General features: G+C 32.7%; 1 long non-coding RNA gene across 1 annotated transcript in view; it reads left to right on the top strand.

Annotated features, from left to right (window-relative positions):
* Positions 1–24000, top strand: part of LOC137488455 (uncharacterized) — a 138273-nt gene that overhangs the window by 22367 nt on the left and 91906 nt on the right. The window contains exon 3 of the long non-coding RNA XR_011007486.2: positions 21748–21835. This is a non-coding gene — a long non-coding RNA (uncharacterized lncRNA). The remainder of the gene's footprint in view (positions 1–21747; positions 21836–24000) is intronic.

Raw genomic sequence — 24000 nt, 5'->3', positions numbered from 1 at the left:
ACTGAATAAAATATATAATATAATATAATATAATATAATATAATATAATATAATATAATATAATATAATATAATATAATATAATATAATAAAAAATAATATAATATAATAAATATAATAAAAAATAATAATATAAAATAAAAAACAATAAAGCATAATATTATAATAACATATTATAATTTAACAATAATATAAAATAATAAAATAATAATAGTAATGTAAAATATAATATAATATTATAAAACTAATATAAAATACTATAATATAATATAATATAATATAATATAAAATAATTTAATTATGATATAATATAATATAAAATAGTATAATAAATATAATAAAAAATAATAATATAAAATAAAAAAACTATATAACACAATATAATAATAACATATTGTAATATAATAATAATGTAATATAATGTAATATAATATAATACTAATAGTAATATAAAAAATACAATATAATATAAAATATTATATTATATTATAATACCAAAATAAAAATAATATAATATAATATAATACAAAATAATATAAAAAAATAATATAATATAATATAAAATAATATAATATAATATAATACAAAATAATATAATATAATATAATATAAAATAATATAATATAAAATAATATAATATAATATAGTACAATATAATATAATATAATATAATATAATATAATATAAAATAATATAATATAATATAATATAATATAATATAATATAGTACAATATAATATAATATAATATAATATAATATAAAATAATAAAATACAAAATAATATAATATAATATAATATAGTACAATATAATATAATATAATATAGTACAATATAATATAATATAATATAATATAATATTATATAATATAAAATAATATAATATAATATAATATAATATAATATAATATAATATAATATAATATAGTACAATATAATATAATATAATATAATATAATATAATATAGTACAATATAGTACAATATAGTACAATATAATATAATAAAATATAATATAATATAATATAATATAATATAATATAATATAGTACAATATAATATAATATAATATATAATATAATATAATATAATATAATATAATATAATATAATATAATATAATATAGTATAATATAATATAATATAATATAATATAATATAATATAATATAATATAATAAAATATAATAAAACATAATATAATATAATATAATATAATATAATATAATATAATGTAAAACAATATGTTTCCCAGTGATGGGTTGCAGCTGGGAGGGCATCCGCTGCGTAAAACATATGCTGGATAAGTTGACGGTTCTTTGCATTGTGGTGACCCCTGAATAATAAAGGGACTAAGCTGAAAAGAAAATGAATGAATAATAATGTAATGGAAAATACTTAATTGTCTTGTAAAATACCTAGTAAATTTAAAAATAAAAAGTTTTTACATAATAATTCATATTTTTTTTTATGTTGATTTTTAATGCTCTGCCCTGCATTACTAAAGTTCTGTTCATCTGTCCATGCGTTAGTGTTAGTTGTGTGTTCTCATCTCTACACACAGAAATGAATGCAGTGTTTCCACGCAGCCTCATCAGCTCAGAGTCTCAGATAGCGGAGGTTCTTCTTTTATTATTGCAGTGTTTGTGTTTTTGAGAAATGAGATTCTGTGTGCTGTTTATAAGTCATTCGGAGAGCTTTACCTGCATGACTATATTAGGCTGGTGTTATGTAACCCAGTTTTAGCTTGCACACAGATTTCCTCGCCTCTGAGGAATGTCAGCAGAAAATATTCTGGGTCATCTGTGCTGCGACCGCAGTTCCCATGATGCATTGTGCAGCGGTGCCTTTGTGAGAGTCAGCTGATCTGCGGAGAGACTTGCAGTGCGCTCTCTCTCTCTCGCTCTCTCTCTCTCTCTCTCACACACACACACACACACACACACGCACACTGCTTTATTGAAGATGCAGACATCAGACTCACAGTCAGACTCACATTTATTCTTTGAATAAACATTACAGTAAAACAATACAGTTTATATAAATTTGAAAGCAAGAAAGACAAACAGAAAGAATGAAACAGAGATAAAGGAAACAAAGAAGGAAAAAAGTTAATGAAAATAAAAAAGAGAAGGAAAAGAAAAAAGGAACAATAAAACAGAGAAAAAAGAAAAGAGAGAAATATAAGTAAAAAAGAAAGAAATTAGAAAATGGAGAAAGAGAAAAAAGAAAGAAAAAACAGAGAAAGAGAAGGAAAAAGAAATAAAGAATAAAACAAACAAGAAAGAAATTAATGAAAAAGAGAGACCAAACTAACAAAAAAAGAAAAGGAAGAAAAGAAAGAAAGAAAGAAAGAAAGAAAATCAAAAAAGGAAAAAAGAAAGAGAACAAAGAATGAAACAGAAAAAAGAAAAAATAAACAGAAAAAATAAGGAAAAGAAAGAAAGAAAGAAAGAAAGAAAGAAAGAAAGAAAGAAAGAAAAGAAAAATAAAGAAACCACGAATAAAACAGACAAAGTAGAAAAAATAAATAGAGATAAAGGGTAAAAAGAAAAAGAAAGAAGACAGAGAAAGAACAAGATAAAAAATAAAACAGACAAAAAAGAAAGCAAAAGAAAAAGAGAGAAAGAAAGGGAAAAAGAGAAAGAGAAAAAAGAAAGAATGAGAAAAAGAAAGAAAGAAAATCAAACAAAGGAAAAAAGAAAGACAACAAAGAATGAAACAGAAAAAAAAGAAAAAATAAACAGAGAAAAAAGAAGGAAAAGGAAAGAGAATGAAAAAGAAAGATAGAAAACAGAGAAAGAAAGAAAGAAAGACAGAAAGAAAGAAAGAAAGAAAGAAAGAAAGAAAGAAAGAAAGAAAGAAAGAAAGAAAGAAAGAAAGAAAGAAAAAGAAAGAAAAAAAGAAAGAGAATGAAAGGGGAAAATAACAAAAAGAAAGAAGAAACCGAGAAAGAGAAGGGGAAAGAACAGAATAAAAATAAAACAGACCAGAAAAAAGAAATAAAAATTAAAAGAGAAAAATGACAGAATGAAAGAGATAAAGAAAGAAAAAGAGAGAAAGACAGAAAAAAGTGAATAATAAAGAAAGAAAAGAGAAGCAAAAAATAATAATAAAACAGAAAGACAAAAATAATGAGAAAAATAAATAAAGAATAAATAAAACAGAGAGAAAAGAAAAGAAAAGGAAAAAAGAAAAAAAGAAGAAACAGAGAATGAGGAGGGGAAAAAAGAAATAAAAAATAAAACCGAGACAAGAAAGTAAGTAAAAGAGAGAAAAAAATAAGGAACAAAGTAAAAGAATGAAAGGGGGAAATAATAAAATAAAGAAGAAATGGAGAAAGAGAAGAGAAAATTAAGAATATAACCGAGACGAGAAAGAAAGATGGAAACAAAGAGAGGAGGAAAGAAGGAAAAATAAAGTGATGAAAGAGAAAAAGAAAGAATTGCAGTTATATTATACAGTAATGAATGTATAAATCGTGAATTAATAAACTTTTAATTTGGTTTTCTTTGTTGAGGCTTTTTCTTCATTTATTTATGAACATGTTATTGACTCTTCATTCATATTTGTGTTTTATTTGTGTTTTCATTAACACATTTTATGTGTTTATTTATTGTTCCTTACATTTTTGCTTTGTTATTTTTTCATACAGTTTTAATGTCTTTATTAAGTATTTATTTTCACTTTTTGAGCTACAAGTTGTGCATAAATCTGTTGAGTTCGGGATGTATGGATGATTCAGTTTCAGTTCTGATCAGCTCTGATTTACCCTCAACACTTTACGTGCAGTTACTCTCCATCTGCCATTTGTGTTTTTCATCCCTCAAAGCATGATGTGATGTGTGTCTGAGAGAAATCTGATGTGTGTAATCGTGTGTGTGTGTGTGTGTGTGTGTGTGTGTGTGTGTGTGTGTGTGTGTGAGTGTGTGTGTGTGTGTGTGCGCGTGTGTGTGTGTGTGTGTGTGTGTGTGTGTGTGTGTGTGTGTGTGTGTGCGTGTTGTAAGCCGGATCACCTGAAGCTCTTCCTGCAGAGTCTGGAGCTTCTGCTCAGTGTGAGTTTGACCTCATGGAGAGAGACTGGAGCTCTGATCCTGAACACTTCAGTGTGTGCTGCCTACATAGGGAGCTGCAGAGACCACACACTGAAAACACATTACTGCATTGCTACTGTATGCATCTGACTGGACACGGTGTTTAACCTTTTATTGGGCAAAGAAATGTATAAGATAAAGAAAGATAGATTTAACTGCAATTTAAAGGCTTAATTAGGCAAGCAATTATTTTTGACTGTATATTTACTGCAAAGTTTGACATATGGAATAGGAGTGTAGGATTCTTGTATTTTCAAGATCTAGAATACACACTCACCGGCCACTTTATTAGGTACACCTTACTAGTATCGTGTTTAACCCCGTTTTGCCTTCAGAACTGTCTTAATCCTTCATGGTGTAGATTCAACAAGCTACTGGAAATATTCCTCAGAGATTTTGCTCCATATTGACATGATAGCATCACACAGTTGCTGCAGATTTGTCGGCTGCACATCCATGATGCCAATCTCCCGTTCCACCACATCCCAAAGCTGCTCTATTGGATTGAGCTCTGGTGACTGTGGAGGCCATTTGAGTACAAGGAACTCATCGTCATGTTCAAGAAACCAGTCTGAGATGATTGAGCTTTATGACATGCTGCGTTATCCTGCTGCCATCAGAAGATGGAGACACTGTGCTCATAAAGGGATGGACATGGTCAGCAGCAATACTCAGGTAGGCTGTGGCGTTGACACGTTACTCAATTAATGGGCCCAAAGTGTGCCAAGAAAATCTCCAACACACCATTACACCACCACCACCAGCCTGAACTGCTGATATAAAGCAGGATGGATCCATGCTTTCATGTTGTTGAGGCTAAATTCTGACCCCACCATCCGAATGTGCAGCAGAAATGGAAACTAATCAGAGCAGGCAACTTGATAAACAATATAGAAAATAAACAATATTAAATAAAATACAACAAATAATAAAATGAAAAATCAAAAACAATAATATATTTTTTAAATTTAATAAAAAATTTAATAAAATAAAATAATGATCAATTATAAAATAAAAGTAATAAACAAAAATTTAATTAAATTAAAAATATGATAAAATAAACAATAATAAAATTAAATAAAAAATGTAATAAAATAAAAATAAAACAATAATAAAATAAAATGAAAATAAAAAAATATTACAATTTAATAAAATATAAAATATAATGAAATAAAACATAACAAACAAAATACAGTAAAATCAATAATAAAATTAAAAACTAAAATAATAAAATAATAAACAATAATAAAATAAAATACAATAATAAACATCAATAAAAGAAAAAAACAATAATAAAATAAAATACAACAAAACTATAATAAAAAATAAACGATAATCAAATAAAACACAATAATAAACAATAATAAAATAAAAAATAAACAACAGTAAAATAAAACCTAATAAACAATAACAAAATAAAATACAAAAGAAAGAAAGGAAGGAAGAAAAAGAAAGGGTGATTTGTTTTCTTTTTATTTACTAAGGCATTTTTTACATTTATTTATTAATGTATTTTATTTGCTTATTAATTAGGCATTTTATGTGATTGGCTGATTAGAAATTTGGGTTAATGAGCAGTTGGACAGGTGTACCTAATAAAGTGGCCGGTGAGTGTAAGTGCGGATGGTCTGTACAGTACAAAAATAACTTACAGCCTTTCAAGATCTGCAGTGAAATTAGATTCTCCAGACACAAATTGATAAAGTGCTACAAAATGAACCCATAAATGTGTATTTGGGGTGTTTTCTTTCCAATAGTCTGGAAGAAGACAAATCGAGCAGTGTATTTCACCAGCCGTCCTGCTGTAAAACCTGCCAGTGTTGACGGTTTAGTGTAGACAGTTCAGTGTTGACTGTTTAGTGTTGACTAGGTTGTGAATCAGACGTCTTGTGTTTGTTTTCTATGACCCGTCCTTGTACATGGCAGAGTCTGCGGTCAGGGTGAGGTGTGTGTGTACGTGTGCGTGTGTGTTTCTACACGTCTGCATGCTTGTGTTTGATAAATGCGTTCAGCAAGCGGCTGTATAAATCCTCCCTCTCTAGGGTTCGTCTCCAGCTATTGTTCAAGCCAAGCAGAAACATGAAACATTCGAGTGTTCTGTTGAGTCTCTGGTCTAGATAAGATAAATAAAATGAAAATAAAAAGTAAAAAATCACCTCACAGCAAGAAGGTCGCTGGTTTGATTCCCGGCTTGGTCAGTTGGAGTTTCTGTGTGGAGTTTGCATGTTCTCCTCGTGTTGGCGTGGGTTTTCTTCGGGTGCTCCGGTTTCCCCCACAGTCCAAACACATGCTCCATAGAGGAATTGCATAAGCTAAATTGTCCGTAGTAGATGTGTGTGAATCAGTGTGTATGGAGGTTTCCCAGTGATGGGTTGCAGCTGGAAGGGCAAACATATCCGCTGCTTAAAACATATGCTGGATAAGTTGGTGGTTCATTCCGCTGTGGTAATGAATGAATAAATGAATAATAATAATAATGAAAAAATAAACAATAATAAAATACAATAAATATAAATAATAAAACGAAAAAGCATAAACAATAATAATGTTTTTTGTTTAATAAAAATACAATTATATAAAAATAATAAATAATAATAAAATAAAGAAAAATAATAAAATAAAATAAAAGTTATAAACAACAATAAAATAAAGTTAAATTAAATGAAAAAATAAAATAAACAATAATAAAATAAATTAAAATATTAAACAATATTAAAATGTAATGATAAAAAATGTAGAATAAAATAAAAAATAAAGCAAAATACAAAAAATCTATAACAAAATAAAAACTAAGAATAATAAAATAAAATGATAAAAAATAATAAAACAAAAAAATAAACCATAATAAAAAATAACCTAAAATAAAATACAATATAAAACAATATAAAAAAATATAAAAAAATAAACAATAATCAAATAAACACACATAATAAACAATAATGAAAAAAAATAATAATCAACAATAAAATACAATAATAAAATAAAAAACAATAATAAAATAATAAAGAAATGAAATAATGCTGTTTAATTTCTCACTCATCCTTTTATTCAAATTAAAATCAAATGAGCATTTCTAATAATTACAACCTCACAATAATCGCAATCAAGTCAAAGCGAATAAAAAAACATTAAGTCTTATTTGTTAGGTAAACCTCTTTCATTTGGTTGAAATTAAAGTAACAAACACTTGTTGTCATGATTTTTACCATTGTTTTATAGTCAGACACTTTTCGTGATTTTCTTACTCCCTAAACAATACATAAAGCAAATTAAAGAAGAGAAAAAAGTAGTAACACAATTTAATAAAAGTGCAACAACTGCACTCATAATTATGAAAACACCAACAGAAAAGCATTAGTTTTAGCTGTTTCTTCATTTCTACAGTCAGGTTTTTTACATATATATATATATATATATATCTGGATCCAGATGCTGCATCAACTCTTGAATGTTATTTTATTTATTTACTTATTCTGCGTTCATGACTCAGTTTGGTTCACGGGGTGCAGTGTCTATGTGTTTCTCAGTTTTCCAGTCAGCAGATGCTGAGAGCAGGTGTATGTATATTTCAGCAGCTCAGAGGCCGGACAACATCAAGCAACTTACACGAGGATGCGGCACTCAGGAGACACACACACACACACACACACACACACACACACACACAGATGCTGGCTGTTGACTCTCGTTTGTCAGAGTGTTTTCGCCTGGAGCCCGTGAAAGGTCAGCATGCATGTTCACATGTGTTTCTGTGTCTGCTGGGAGAAGAACACTGCTCGGCCCAGATCGAGTCATGCTTTAACAGAGGAGGGAACTCAGCTGTCCCACTTCAACACACACACACACAAAACTACATATAGGACGAAAAGAATGATACACACTCAAAAATTCTGCATGTTGGCGTGGGTTTCCTCCGGGTGCTCCGGTTTCCCCCACAGTCCACACACATGTGCTCTAGGGGAATTGAGGAAACTAAAATGAGCTGTATGTCTATGAGAGTGTGTTTGTGAATGGGTGTTTCCCAGTACTGGGTTGCAGCAAGAAGGACATCTTCTGCGTAAAGATATATGCTGGAATAGTTAGCGGTTCATTCCGCTGTGGCGACCACTGATAAATAAGAGACCAAGCCAAAGGAAAATGGATATCACTTTAATTTGATGGTCCCTTTAACGCATATTGTTGGATTTAAGTTACATAAGTAGACTGTTAGGTTGGGGTTAGGGTTAGTGTAAGATGACATGTACTTGCAAAGTGTCTCATAATCAGTTAAATGTCTGTTGAAGGAGCAGCGTCAGCAGATATTAAGCAGACAGTCTACTAATACTCAAATGAGAATTGATGGTAATAATTGATGATTTGGTGAGACACCACGGGGAAGCGAGGGAGGCGGGGTGGAGCGACAACGCGGGGAAGCCTTCACAAACTGAGGAGCGATCACAAACCGAAAGCAGCGAGAGCGTCAAAGTAGCCAGAAGTCATTCATTTACAATAAGAACCGGCGGCGAGAAACAGCGCGGCGCGTCTTCTCCGGTGTGGGCGTCGAGGAGAGTTGAAATCAAGTCAACTTTATGGTATGAGCTATGACGCGGTTCGGCGGCAAGCAATCAGAATGAAGTAGTCCACCGCTTGAGAGGAGTTCAGAGAACACAGACCTGTGAACTTTGGTTCCGACCAAGCGGCAACCTCCCGCTTTCTCTCAGGAAGCCAATACGGAAGTAACTAAAACTGCAATTCATCCGAAATTCCGCTAGTCCTGGCCGCTCCTGGCTCCAAAACAGAGCAAATTTCAATTGAGCCCACTGTTAGAATGGCCAACTTTACAGCAGAAAAAAAGGTGTTTACAGCCTGCTACAAAAAAAGATTTTGGTTAATACAGCTAATATTACCCTTCATGACAACTGTGAGGGGGTAAATTTTTTTATAACTCATCCGTTTCCTTTATATTAAGTTATATTAAGTTTGCATAATTAAGGGCGTGGTCACTTGATTGACAGCTAGGTCTCGTTGGTCGCCGTCACGTCACCTCAGCTGAATCCTGCAGATTATCCACTGAACTCGGCATATTTATCGTATTTCTGTGTTGTTTTATGTGGCTTTACACAGTCGACTGCCTTTTGGACTTGTTTCCTACAATTATTTGATGGAATGTCATGCTGGGTGCACTTAATTGCGCTCACAAACCGTTCACGTGGCCTCCGTTTCCCATGTGAGTAAAGTTATATACTTATATACCATCTCTATACATGTATTTGTTTTATTTAAGATCATTTATCGTTTATATTTATATTTAGAGCTGTAATGCACTCCAGAATCTGTCAGATTGAGTAGCTCTAGGCTCTAGAACAGTCATCTGAAGCGTTGTCATACAGTGTTATGCTGGAGTTCATCAATAGTCTTACATTAACTAACACAGACTATATCTGAAGTGTTTGGATGTAATTCGCGTTTTCCTCCTGTTGAGAAACGTCATAAGAACAATGTTGAGTGGCTCAATGTATTACAGCAGTGTTTTTAAAAGTCTAAACACTTTATTGATATAGTGTACAGCCAAGCACAAGTGGTCAGAACACAAACGAGTCACAGGTGATGAAGTATTAAGCGTTTCTCCCAAAGTAAACCAGGTGTCTGAACCAGGTCCAAGCTAAATGCAGCATGCGTCTGTAGCTCCGCCCTCTCTCCGCCTCTTTGCCCATGTTTGGTATCCCGCCGTGGGTGTGATGACGCGCGAACAAAATGGCGACGGTTGGCCGCGCCTACTTGTGGCTTCTTTTGCGCTCTTTAGAAACCTATGGGTGACGTCACGGATACTACGTCCAAATATTTTACAGTCTATGGTTCCGACCACAGTTGTTCCCAAGAGTTTGATTATTGCGGTTGCCGGATTTACAATTATTGAAAATCGTGACGACGCGGGGCCCCCTACTCATACTCATATCTAGCCCCCCTCGCAGTGTGTGCCCTGCAGGCCCGTCCGCTACGCCACTGCGTATGTTTTACTGGAACGCAAGAAGGTGCCTGATAGTTAGATGTGGAGCTGACAATAATCAGATTCACTCTATTGAACTGCATCCATGTCAGCACGTCACGTTTGATGCTGTAATTTCACAGTAGGACTTGCGTAGAACAGACCCAGCTCCCAACCCAACTTTCAGAATAGATTAACGGCCATATTTTTTTAATCGCCCGATAAGAGTCTCGCGTTAATGCCGATAACAGCCCTCCACTAATAATAATATAACAAAACCTTACTAAAATGCACGGTATATTAACACAATATACATGTGGTCAGAATTATTCGCCCTTTAGTGAATTTTTTTTTTCAGATTCAGGAATTATTCACAGTATTTTCTATAATATTTTTCTACTGGAGCAAGTCTGATTTGTTTTATTTCAGCTGGAATAAAAGCAGATTTTAATTTTTAAAACCCATTTTAAGGTCAGTATTTTGTCTCCAGAACAAACCACTGTTATACAATGACTTGCCTAATTACCCTAACTTTACCCTAATTACCCCCTTAAATGTCACTTTAAGCTGATTACTAGTATGTTGAAGAATATCTAGTCTAATTTTATGTGCTGACATCATGGCAAAGAGAAAAGAAATCAGTTATTAGAGATGAGTTATTAACACTATTATGCTTAGAAATATGTTCAACAAAAAATATACAGAGAGGTTAATAATTCAAGAGGGCTAATAATTCTGACTTTGCCTATGTATTAACAATATTGGCTTTCTAAATCACCCATAAAAAAATAAATATATAAAAAAAAGCTCTGACATAAAAGAGCTCTCTTCATATCTGGAAAAAGTAGCTCCCTGCTGCAGGAGTATGGAAATATGTGAGACATCAGAAACTCTGGCTGGTTTTTATACGAAGCTCTGAGAGTTCAGTGTCACTTCAAACCTGATGACCTGATTCAGTTCTCAGGATCCACCTTCAATAATTCATCCACACATTCTTCATCTTCGTGAAAGTTTAAAGCAGGGAAGCACACAAAGGCGCTACACACAAAAAGATTCAATGGATTTCCTAAATGTTTGTAAGGCAAGCGGCTGCAAACTATTTATATGGGCTGAATTTAAACAAATAAAGGAAGTTGAACATTACTCAATTCAATTAGTTTGTTTCAATTCAGCCCATATTAATTGTTTACAACCGCTTACCTTAAAAAAATGTAGTAAAATTCAATGAATCCTTCTTATCAGTTGGGGTCAGGAGTGTCTGATTGTAGGATCGTCTCTGAGTCCCTGTGGCGCGCCACAATCATCTGCTGCATATGTTAATCAAACCCAATTAGCCATAATTGAATGTCTCCATTTTTGCGTCTAATCAATAGCGAAGGGAATATATCGGCCGTGATTCCTGTAATTGATGGCGCTTCGTGTCACAGAGGGAGAAATGAAACCACCTGCGGACTCTTCTGTGCGTCTGATTTCAATGCAAATCACTTTTTCCCTCGACCTGAGCTCTGCGTATTGATCAGTTCAGCCAGCTTTGGCTACAGTTATTAGATATTAAAATTTTAAATAGTTTTCAAATGATGTTGAACAGCTTCAGGATTTTTTCATGGTATTTCCTATAATATTTTATCTTCTGGAGAAACTCTTATTGGTTTTATTTCATCTAGAATAAAAGCAGTTCATTTTTGAAAACTTATTTTAATGTTATTAAACAGGTTCATTGTGGATATGTACCCCTGTCTACATTTCTGGAGAGTGCCAATTATGTAGCCAAAGGTACATCTGGCTATTTCTTCTTTAAAAAATGAACACTATAGCATTGTATTATACCGTCGACGGCTTCTGCTCTTTTTAGCGCTACTAGCTGACCATTTACCTCTGTATGGACGAACTTTCCGGTGTTAACAGTTTTTCCAGTTGTTCAACGAGTAGGTCTGCAGACTTTAGACCCGGAGCGAGTTGACGGTAACAACAGGGTTCGAGTTTGGCGAAGAACGGTAACAGAAACTTACTAAATAAAAAGCAAATAAACAAATAAATAAATGAACAACAGGCTGAAAAAGTGGTGAAATTATGCAGCCACAACGACTTTTATTTTTCTAGATTGCTTTTGTAAACACTATTGGTTGGGTTTGGGGAAGGGGTGGATAGGTTAGTCGGGCAGTCAGTCAACAGCAAGCTGAAGTGTATATTGCGCCCTCTGGTGGATTTACATGAGAAGAGGACTGCACACTCAGACCAGCACTTTTAAGACAGTCCAGTACGTCATCAAGCTGCAGGCTGCAGTAAGGACTAGGTCTGCTACATAATGGACAATCGCCTACACTTCCCCTACACTGTAATTTTATGGTTTATTTCGGCTGCTGGGGTGCTGGAAAAAGAAGTAAAATTACAGCCATTAAATTACAGAGAATAAATACAAAAATGTACTGTAAAATAACAGGGGTTAAATTACAGAAATTTACAGTAAAATAACAGGGGTTAAATTACAGAAATTTACAGTAAAATAACAGGGGTTAAATTACAGAAATTTACTGTAAAATAACAGGGGTTAAATTACAGAAATTTACTGTAAAATAACAGGGGTTAAATTACAGAAATTTACTGTAAAATAACAGGGGTTAAATTACAGAAATTTACTGTAAAATAACAGAGGTTAAATTACAGAAATTTACTTTAAAATAACAGAGGTTAAATTACAGAAATTTACTGTAAAATAACAGGGGTTAAATTACAGAAATTTACTGTAAAATAACAGGGGTTAAATTACAGAAATTTACTGTAAAATAACAGGGGTTAAATTACAGAAATTTACTGTAAAATAACAGGGATTAAATTACAGAAATTTACTGTAAAATAACAGAGGTTAAATTACAGAAATTTACTGTAAAATAACAGGGGTTAAATTACAGAAATTTACTGTAAAATAACAGAGGTTAAATTACAGAAATTTACTGTAAAATAACAGGGGTTAAATTACAGAAATTTACTGTAAAATAACAGGGGTTAAATTACAGAAATTTACTGTAAAATAACAGGGGTTAAATTACAGAAATTTACTGTAAAATAACAGGGATTAAATTACAGAAATTTACTGTAAAATAACAGAGGTTAAATTACAGAAATTTACTGTAAAATAACATGGGTTAAATTACAGAAATTTACTTTAAAATAACAGGGGTTAAATTACAGAAATTTACTATAAAATAACAGGGGTTAAATTACAGAAATTTACTGTAAAATAACAGGGGTTAAATTAAAGAAATTTACTGTAAAATAACAGGGGTTAAATTACAGAAATTTACTGTAAAATAACAGGGGTTAAATTACAGAAATTTACTGTAAAATAACAGGGGTTAAATTACAGAAATTTACTGTAAAATAACAGGGGTTAAATTACAGAAATTTACTGTAAAATAACAGGGGTTAAATTACAGAAATTTACTGTAAAATAACAGGGGTTAAATTACAGAAATTTACTGTAAAATAACAGGGGTTAAATTACAGAAATTTACTGTAAAATAACAGAGGTTAAATTACAGAAATTTACTGTAAAATAACAGGGGTTAAATTACAGAAATTTACTGTAAAATAACAGGGGTTAAATTACAGAAATTTACTGTAAAATAACAGGGGTTAAATTACAGAAATTTACTGTAAAATAACAGGGGTTAAATTACAGAAATTTACTGTAAAATAACAGGGGTTAAATTACAGAAATTTACTGTAAAATAACAGGGGTTAAATTACAGAAATTTACTGTAAAATAACAGGGGTTAAATTACAGAAATTTACTGTAAAATAACAGGGGTTAAATTACAGAAATTTACTGTAAAATAACAGGGGTTAAATTACAGAAATTTACTGTAAAATAACAGGGGTTAAATTACAGAAATTTACTGTAAAATAACAGGGGTTAAATTACAGAAATTTACTGTAAAATAACAGGGGTTAAATTACAGAAATTTACTGTAAAATAACAGGGATTAAATTACAGAAATTTACTGTAAAATAACAGAGGTTAAATTACAGAAATTTACTGTAAAATAACGGGTTAAATTACAGAAATTTACTTTAAAATAACAGGGGTTAAATTACAGAAATTTACTGTAAAATAACAGGGGTTAAATTACAGAAATTTACAGTAAAATAACAGGGGTTAAATTAAAGAAATTTACTGTAAAATAACAGGGGTTAAATTACAGAAATTTACTGTAAAATAACAGGGGTTAAATTACAGAAATTTACTGTAAAATAACAGGGGTTAAATTACAGAAATTTACTGTAAAATAACAGGGGTTAAATTACAGAAATTTACTGTAAAATAACAGGGGTTAAATTACAGAAATTTACTGTAAAATAACAGGGGTTAAATTACAGAAATTTACTGTAAAATAACAGGGGTTAAATTACAGAAATTTACTGTAAAATAACAGGGGTTAAATTACAGAAATTTACCAGTAAATTAAATAAAAAATTTCTATAATTTAATACCCATTATTTTATGGTAAATTTTTGTTATTCAACACCTGTTATTTTACTTTTTTGGGGCCTCCCAGCTGCCGAAATAAACCATAAAATTACAGATTTTTTTTTACAGTGTACCTTAAACCCAACCGTCACAGTAGTATGGGCGTTATCTTGGTGGGCGATACAATGTCCATACATATTGAACCTGATCCAGTATCATCGTGATAACAGACTGCAGCAAGGACATCTTGACACTTTAGCAAGTAGTAACATTGGACTCTAACTCTAACGATAATCTATAAGAGCTGGCCTGAGCATGCAGTTGGGTCTCTGAGCCTGCAGCTGCAAAATGTTGGAAATTTGAGATCATCAAAAAATGTACACAGCGGCCCCTGGATTTGCAAAAACAAAAACCGTGAGAAGTTGTACCTCTGGTTACATATTTTGCTGTCCCCAGAAATGTAGACCTGGATGCGGATCCGCAATGAGCCTGGGTTGAATATTTGTTTTGGATTGTCTACAGAAGAAACCACTGTTATACAATGACTTGCACAATTACCCTAACTTTACCCTAATTACCCTAGTGAAGCCTTTAAATGTCACTTTCAGCTCAATACTAGAAGAATATCTAGTCCAATATTATGTGCTGTCATCATGACAAAGAGAAAATGAATCAGTTATTAGAGATGAGTTAATAAACTATTATGATTAGAAATGTGTTATAATATATATAAATGTTCTTTCCGTTAAACAGAAATCAGGGAAAATAATGGGCTAATAATAAAAACACATCTTTGAGTCACTTTAATTGACTTCTAAAAGGACTGGTTAATGAAGATGCATGCAGCTAATCCATGCAGAAACCAGCCTCCGATCGGACTGAGTTAATCTGAATGTAATGAATCAAGCGATGCTTCAATATAATCAATAATATCGCGAGGGGCTGAAGAGTTATGACCTTCGCTTTCTGTTCCCCTTGAGTTGATTTAAATGTTTGGCATGTTTGTCTCTATAATGCTGGTGTGAACAAATACTCAAAGGGTCAAAGGTCATGTGGAAACACTGGGATTTATTTACTCCAGGGAGTGTTTTAATCTGTGAAGCGGTCTTTAAAGATGTCGATTGACAAGCTGCATGGTTTACTCATCATTTAGACTAGTTTGGCTTCAGGCAAGCTGAGGTGTTGAAGAAGTGGCTGCAGTAACTAATGTGAAGCTTTAAGGTGTCAATAGATTTCATGTATAAAATCTATTCAAAGTCTAATATAACTCCCGATGTGAGGTTTGTGAAACTAAAGAATGAGTGTTTTAATGTGTGCGTGTGCATTGTCAAAAATGTTGGGTTCCACACAATTTCTTCATGTTTTCCTAACACAAATCGAGGAACTTAATTTAATTGTTTTTACTAATTGAAGTAGATTGAACATGAAAAAATTAAGTTGTCCCCCCCAAAAAACTCTCCAGAATTGTGTTGATTGCAAAAATATTTTTTGAGCGTGTATTTTTTTAAATATTTACATGTATTTAAGGATTTTTTTTAATTGTTAAAATAAATAAACATGAAAAAACAATTACTTGATATTTTGATTTTTTATTATTATTATTGTTATTATTATTATTATTATTATTATTATTATTATTAATTTTATTATTATTAATAATAATAATAATAATAATAATAATAATAATATTAATAATAATGTTTTTTATGGATTATAGAAATTATTTAAATGGGCAACATGGTAATTTTTCAGTTTTAAATATTAAGTTATTGGCTTTTATTTTGTCTATATGTTTATTTTCCTTTTTAAATTGATTATTTTACTATTTTTATAGCTATTTATAACTATTTACAAATTATATTCTGATTTTTTTAAATGCTCAATTGCATATTTTAAACACAGTGTGTATATATACGTTTGTCAGATTTCAGTAATACTTATTGGATTTATTTTGAGAACAAACTATTATCTTTCATGTACATCTTTTATGTATATGAGCAGTTTCTAAATTACAGTAATTGCAGTTTCCAAAAGTAATTTGCTCTTTGATTGTCAGTTTGACAAGCCAGCTATTTACTTTTATGAAATTTAATGTAAATAAATACATTTAAAAAACAATAAAAAAAAACAGCATGGAAAATAAGTGTTGAAAACATCACCATTTTTCTCAGAAAGCATATTTTTAAAGGTGCCGTTGAATTTTTCCTGGATGTTGGTAACAACCAAAGAAATCCCTACATGCAAATACAACAAATCTATACAAATTAAGTAATGTGTAATAAAATGAAATAATGCAGGGAAAAGGTATTGAACACATGAAGCAAGGGAGGTGTAGTTCAGCAGTGAAAGCCCAGACAGCAGCTGAAGTCTCTCAGTAGTTCTTCAGCAAGTGCCCTTCCTCAGTGTAAATGAACATCAGCTGCTTCAGTCCAACATCTACATTAGCAGGAGGATGAAGATGAAACCATTTCAGCAAGACAATGATCCAAAACAACCAAGGAATCTCTCAAATGCTTCCAAAGAAAGAAAATCTAGCTGTAGAATGGCCCAGCCAATCACCTGTTCCGAATCCAATAGAGAATACAAAATAAGTCTCAGATTTGATACACGAGACCCACCGAAGCATCAAGATTTTGACACCTGAGCAATGCATGTGACTTCATTCTACATATGATACTGTAGTTGTCTTCACCAAAAAAAAAAGCCTTTATATAAAGTATTAAATACATTTTAATAGTTCAGGACTTTCTCCTTCTGTCATTCCATTGTTATTACACAGACTGTAACCCATTTTTCAGATCGCTTCTGTTTTGGTTTATTTTTATGCTTGTATTGTTTGGGTGTTTACCAAAATCTGGTTCAATTCCACGTCAACAGCTCCTTTGTAAATAATATTCCCAGGAAAAAACATGACAATGTGTTCAATACTTATTTTCCCTGCTGTATATGCAAATAGGAAATGAAAATAAGGCAGAAAATAAAACCATGTCAAATTAACGGAACCGAAGCGGACTGCACAGTAAACTATAGCAGACGATTCATTCACCAAATAAAGTCTGCAATGACAAAACAAAAACAGTGATGCAGCATTTCCCCGTGCTAGACTGCTGCTCGCTGGACAAATCACCTTATTATTGGACCATGTAACACTATTTTTAAAACAGCTTCTGTCAAACCTCTGGAAAATATCTGGTGAAGTTAGTAGCATTTCTATTTTTACAGGAGCTACCCGATACTGAGCTGACAAAATGACATGTGTATGCATGCATATAAACTAAACATGTTAAATAAAACTGAGAGTATTAACCTGACTGGCAGCTGAAAGCCTGATCTGATGAGCCACAATATTGAATAGGGATATAAGGAGTGCGGGGACGTTCAGTGCGGTGGAGTTTGTGAATGGCGGCTGCTGGAATTGGGTGTAAATCTGATGAGTTTCTGTGGGCAGATTCTGTGTGGGTTTAATGCGTCTCAAGGGCTTTTCTGAATAACACTTCTCTGCATTTTCTTGCAAGACTATAAAACTGTGTGGAGAGTGGAACTAAAAGTGAGAGTTTAACTAACTTAGAGCTATTTAAAGGGGAAACGTCTATCTTTCGCAGAGGAGTTTAAAGCGTACGGTTAGAAAAACTAAAAAATGCATTAAGACTTCAAGCAAGATCAAGCTGATGCAAAACTATGTAAAGACTAATAGATGCTACTTTTTAAATATATGTGTTATATATAATATAATATAATATAATATAATATAATATAATATAATATAATATAATATAATATAATAATTGTGTAGTTTCTGAAATAATTTATTTTACATCAGAAAAACTAGAACACTGAAATCAGACAGACCCTAATTCTAGACTGTGTTCTAGTTTTTCTGATTGTGTTGTAAAAGTTTCACTGTGGGGTTCTAGACTGTTATAGTTTGTCTTATTATGTTGTAAATTATTGACTGTAGGGTTCTAGACTGTCTGATGATCTTGTTCTAGTTTGTCAGAGTTTGTAGAGTTTCAGACTGTCTCAGGATAATGTTGTAACTTGTTTAAGTTTCATTATAGGATTCTAGATTGTATGATAATAGTGTGTTCTAATAATTATACAATCTAGAACCATACAGTGATTTTTTTTACAATATAATCAGAAAACAAATGTTAAAATGTGAAGATTTGACATTGAAATTGTATCATTGTAATGTTTTAGATTGTCTGGTTACTTTGTAAAAGTCTGACTGTAGGGTTCTAGACTGTCTGATGATATTGTTCTAGCTTGATTGTTGTAGTTTGAAGAGTTTCTAACACAATCTCTCGGCAATTCGTAACTTTTTCATTTAGTGGCTAATTCGTATGAATTCGTACGATCTAATTCGTACAATTTAGTATGATTTCCTTATCCCCCAATGACGGTTGGGGTTAGGGGTGGGGTCAGGTGCCACGCCTCCTTTTTAAAATCGTGCCATTTCGTACGACTGAACTCGTACGAATTCGTACGAATTAGCCACTAAACTGGCAAAACGTAAAATACTTACGTTTTCTTGTGAGATCAGGCTGGAGTTTCAGACTGTCTGAGGATAATGTTCTAACTTGTCTGATTACATTTCACTGTAGGGTTCTAGATTGTATGATTATAGTGTTTTCTGAATCACCCAGTCTAGAACCATACAGTGATTTTTTTCTTTGACAAAAAAAAAAAAAAAACAGTTTATATTGTAAAAGTTTGACTATAATATTCTAGACTGTCTAATGTTCTAGCTTGTCTGACTATGTTGTAAATGTTTGACTGTAGTGTTCTAGTCTGATAATCTAACTATTGTTTATACTGTTGTAATTCTAGACTGTCTGATTATAGTGTTCTTGTTTTATCTAATTGTGTTGTAAATGTTTCACTGTAGGGTTCTAGACTGTGATATTTTGTCTGATCATGTTGTAAATTATTAACGGGTTCCAGACTGTCTGATGATATTGTTCTAGCTTGTTTTCTAGTTTTTGAGGATAATGTTCCAACTGTCTGACTTGATTGATGCTAGTTTGCCTGTTTGTTGTTATTCTGGACTGATTACAGAGTCTGATTACAGTGGTTCTAGTCTTTCTGATTGTTTTGTAAACGTTTCACTGTAGGGTTCTAGAATGTGTGATAGTTTGTCTGATTATGTAATAAAATATTGACTGTAGGGTTCTAGACTATCTGATGAAATGGTTGTAGTTTGTTTGATTGTTGTAGTTTGTAGAGTTTTAGACTGCCTGAGGATAATGTTGTAACTTGTCTGATTATGTTTACTGTAGGGTTCTAGATTGTTTAATTATGTTTTCTGGATCACACAGTCTAGAAGCAAACAGTGAATTTTTTACAACATAATCAGAAAAAAAAATTACAATGTGAAAGTTTGACATTCGAAGCGGTGTAATGTTTTAGCTTGTCTGATTACGTTTTTGTTATCTCACTATTTGTTCTGGTTTTGTCTGAATGTCGGGTTCTAATTGGTCTAGATCGTATAAGTGTAATGTTTAAGCTTGTCTGATTATGTTGTAAAAGGTTCTAGACTGTCTGATTACAGTGTTCTAGTTTTTTTCTGATTGTGTTGTAAACGTTTCACTGTAGGGTTCTAGATTGTGTGATGATATTGTTCTAGTTTATTTGCTAGTTTCAGACTGTCTGTGGATAATGTCTGATTACATTTAACTGTAGGGTTCTAGATTGTATGATTATGCTTTATTTTTCTGATTAACACACCATCTTGAACCTACAGTCAAACTATTACAACATAATCAGAAGGAAAATAAAACATTTGACTATAAAATTGTAGACTGTGTAATGTTCTATCTTGTCTGATTATGTTTTTGTTGTCTTACTATTTGTTCTAGATTTGTCTGAAAGTTGTCAGGGTTCTGCCACTCTGGTCTTTGTAAATTCTTGTTTTGGTGGCAGAGCTCTGACACTACCCATGTCCGGTCCTGTTTCTGTCTCTGTGTGCGCGCGCGCCGTCGTGGGTGTACGCAGAGTGTGCGCGCTTCTGCTTGACGCGGCCGCGCGCGCGCTCTGCGTCCCTCAGACGCGTGCGCTCTTGTACTCGTGTTTGTGTTTTCGTCTGTCAGCAGCATGGTGTTTCATTCCCAGCGTCTCAGTCTTGTTGGTTTCGGTTTTGGTCGGCGCTGGGATGAAGCATGCATGCTGCATATGTGAGCGCATGGTGAGTGTTTTCATTCATCGTGTGCTCGTGTCTTGCGTCTTTTGTCAAAGCACATGGCTCGGTGTTTACATTGGTCACGTGCTTTTGTCGTGTGCTTCAGTGTTGTGTTATGTGAGCGCATGGCTTGTATTGTCTCTCTGTGTCATGCGCTCTCCCGTCTATTGTCTAGTCCCACCCTCCTTGTCAACCCATTATTAGTTAATTGTGTTCACCTGTGTGTCAATTTACTTTTTTGCTTTATAATCCCCCTCATGTTTTCAGTCCTTTGCGAGTTCGTTGTCTACACTCCCCGTGTTCCTGATCCAGTCTTGCCTTGTTCTTGTTGAGCCAAGTTTGTGAGTTTTGTTAATGTTTTCCCCCTCGGGGTAGTTTTGTTTTGCTTTTTATTTTTATTTTATTATTAATAAATACCCATTGTTTCTTTGCACTTGAGTCCTCGCTCCTTTTTCCCCTTTTCCCCACCACAACCGTGACAGAAAGTAGGGTCCTAATTGTTCTAGACTGTATAATTGTTCTGATTATGTTGAAATAGTTTGACTGATATGTTCTAGACTGATATTCTAGCTTGTCTGTTTGTTGTAATTCTAGACTGTCTGATTACAGTATTCTAGTTTTATGTGATTGTGTTGTAAAAGTTTCATTCCAGGGTTCTAGACTGTGTGTCTGATTATGTTGTAGAATATTGACTATAGGGTTCCAGACTGTGTGATGATATTGTTCCAGTTATCCTGTCTGAGAATAATGTTCTAACTTGTCTGATTAAGTTCCACTGTAGGGTTCTAGATTGTATAATTCTAATGATTTATTTTTCTGATCATCATACAGTCTAGAACCAACAGTGAGACCTTATAATATAATCAGAAAAAAATAAAAGAGTTTATACTGCAAAAGTTTGACTATAAAAGTCTCGACTGTCTAATTTTCTAGCTTGCCTGATTAGGGTTTTTGTAAATAGACTGTAAGAAGGGTTCAAAGTCCAGTTTGCTCTGTCCTGGAGACACTAGAGAGATAGTAAAGATGCTCTGTTTCTGTGCTCAGCAGTTTTCATCCGTGGACTGTAAGAGGCCCGAGGGAATGCAGCAGTTTCCGCGAGGAGCGTCGCCTGTCGTCCCTCTGTAATCGATTCCAGGTACCGCAGAACCATATTCTAAAAAGAAGGATATTAACTGTCAGCACAACCCACATTCTTACACACACACACACACACACACACACACACACACACACACACACATACAGGAGAGTAAATTGGCCCTCAGGAAAGCTCTCATCTCACACGTTGCGGTTTGGTTTCAGGACAAATGAACGACACTTTGTCCTGCTGTGTCTTGCACTGCGAACTCTCTGGATCAATAATTCTTTTCTATCTTTCCTCTTTAATTTAATTGCGTGTGTATGTGCTATCCTCTCTGTTCCGCTGGGTTCTGGTGCACTGATAAAGAGTCAGATGTTTTAAAGGTTAGAAAAGCGCTTTATATAAAACATCTCCAGCTCTTTGACCTGTAGGTCACACTGCTGCTGCAGCTTTGGGGATGGAGTGTTTGTGAGGGAAATAGATTTTCTGAAAGAGAACAGGACGGTTTAAGGTCTGATTATACAGTAGGACTTGTTTGCATCTGATTACATGCTTGGGTATTGGGTTTCAAAATGTGTTGTCATTGACTTCTGTTATGTCTGACAATATATAGCATAGCTGATTGTGATGTTCAGATTTACCTCACTTAAAAGTTCTAGTATTGTCTGAATGTTTTAAAGCGTTCTAGATTGTATGACTGTATGTTGTGGCTTGTCTGATTATGTTGATTTAATTTGACTGTAGGATTCTTGACTGTCTGATTACAGTGTTCTAGTTTGTTTTTATTGTGTTGGTAAAGGTTTTACTGTAGGGTTCTAGACTGTGTCATGGTTTGTCTGATTATGTTGTAAAACAATGACTGTTTTCTGATTATTATACAGTCTAACCATACACATAATTTAAAACATAAACCATTTACAACGTAATCAAAGAAAAACATTATTTATGCAAAAGTCTGACTGTAAAATTTCCAGATTGTAGTGTTCTAGCTTGTCTTATTATGTTTTGTTTTCTAATTTCTTTTTCGTCTGAATGTAGGGTTCCAATTGTTCTGGATTGTATGATTGTAATGTTGTAGCTTCTCTGATTAAATCGTGAAAGCTTGGCTGTTGGTTCTAGACTGTCTGATATTCTAGCTTGTCTGATTACGTGGTTCAAATTTGACTGTAGGGTTCTAGACTGTCTGATTACAGTGTTCTAGTTTTTGTGATTATGTTGTAAAATAGTAACTGCTGTTTTAGGCTTGTCTGATTATGCTGTTCTAATTTTGACTGTAGGGTTCCAGACTGTCTGATTACAGTGTTCTAGTTTTTCTGATTATGTTGTAGAAGTTTGGCTGTAGGGTTCTAAACTGTCTGCTATTCTAGCCTTGTCTGATTATGTTGTTCTAATTTGCCTGTATGGTTCTAGACTGTCTGATTACAGTGTTCTAGTTTTTCTGATTATGTTGTAAAAGTTTGGCTGTAGGGTTCTAGACTGTCTGCTATTCTAGCCTTGTCTGATTATGTTGTTCTAATTTGACTGTAGGGTCGTAGACTGTCTGATAACTGAGTTGTAGTTTTTCTGATTATGTTGTAAAAGTTTAACTGTAGGGTTCTAGACTGTCTGATAACTGAGTTGTAGTTTTTTTCTAATTATGTGTAAAAGTTTGATTAGGGTTCTAGACTGTCTGCTATTCTAGACTTGTTTGTTTATGTTGTTCTAATTTGACTGTAAGATTCTAGACTGTGTGATAGTTTGTCTGATTATGTTGTAAATTATTGGCTGTAAGGTTCTAGACTGTCTGATGATATTGTTCCAGTAATTATGCTAGGATTTAATCCTATTGATAGCAATGTTCTAACTTGTCTGATGTTAAATTATGTTGTAATTTTTCACTGCAGGATTCAAGGCTGTGTTTTTGTATTGTTTTCTGATTATTATACAGTCTAGAACCATACAGTAAAACATCTACAATGTAATCAGACAAAAAACAGTAGTTATGTCAAAGTCTGACTGTAAATTTCCAGATTGTAATGTTCTAGCTTGTCTGATTATGTTTTGTTTTCTCATTATTATTATTATTTTTTCCGTCTGAATGTAGGGTTCTGATTGTTCTGGATTCTATGATTCTAATGTTGTAGCTTGTCTGATTATATTGTGAAAGCTTGGCTGTAGGTTGTAGACTGTCTAATATTCTAGCTTGTTTGATTATGTTGCTCAAATTTGACTGTAGGGTT

Source organism: Danio rerio, chromosome 19 (genome assembly GCF_049306965.1).
Source record: "Danio rerio strain Tuebingen ecotype United States chromosome 19, GRCz12tu, whole genome shotgun sequence".
Taxonomy (NCBI): domain Eukaryota; kingdom Metazoa; phylum Chordata; class Actinopteri; order Cypriniformes; family Danionidae; genus Danio; species Danio rerio.
Note: the sequence above shows the minus strand (reverse complement) of the source record. Positions and strands in the feature narration are given on the sequence as shown.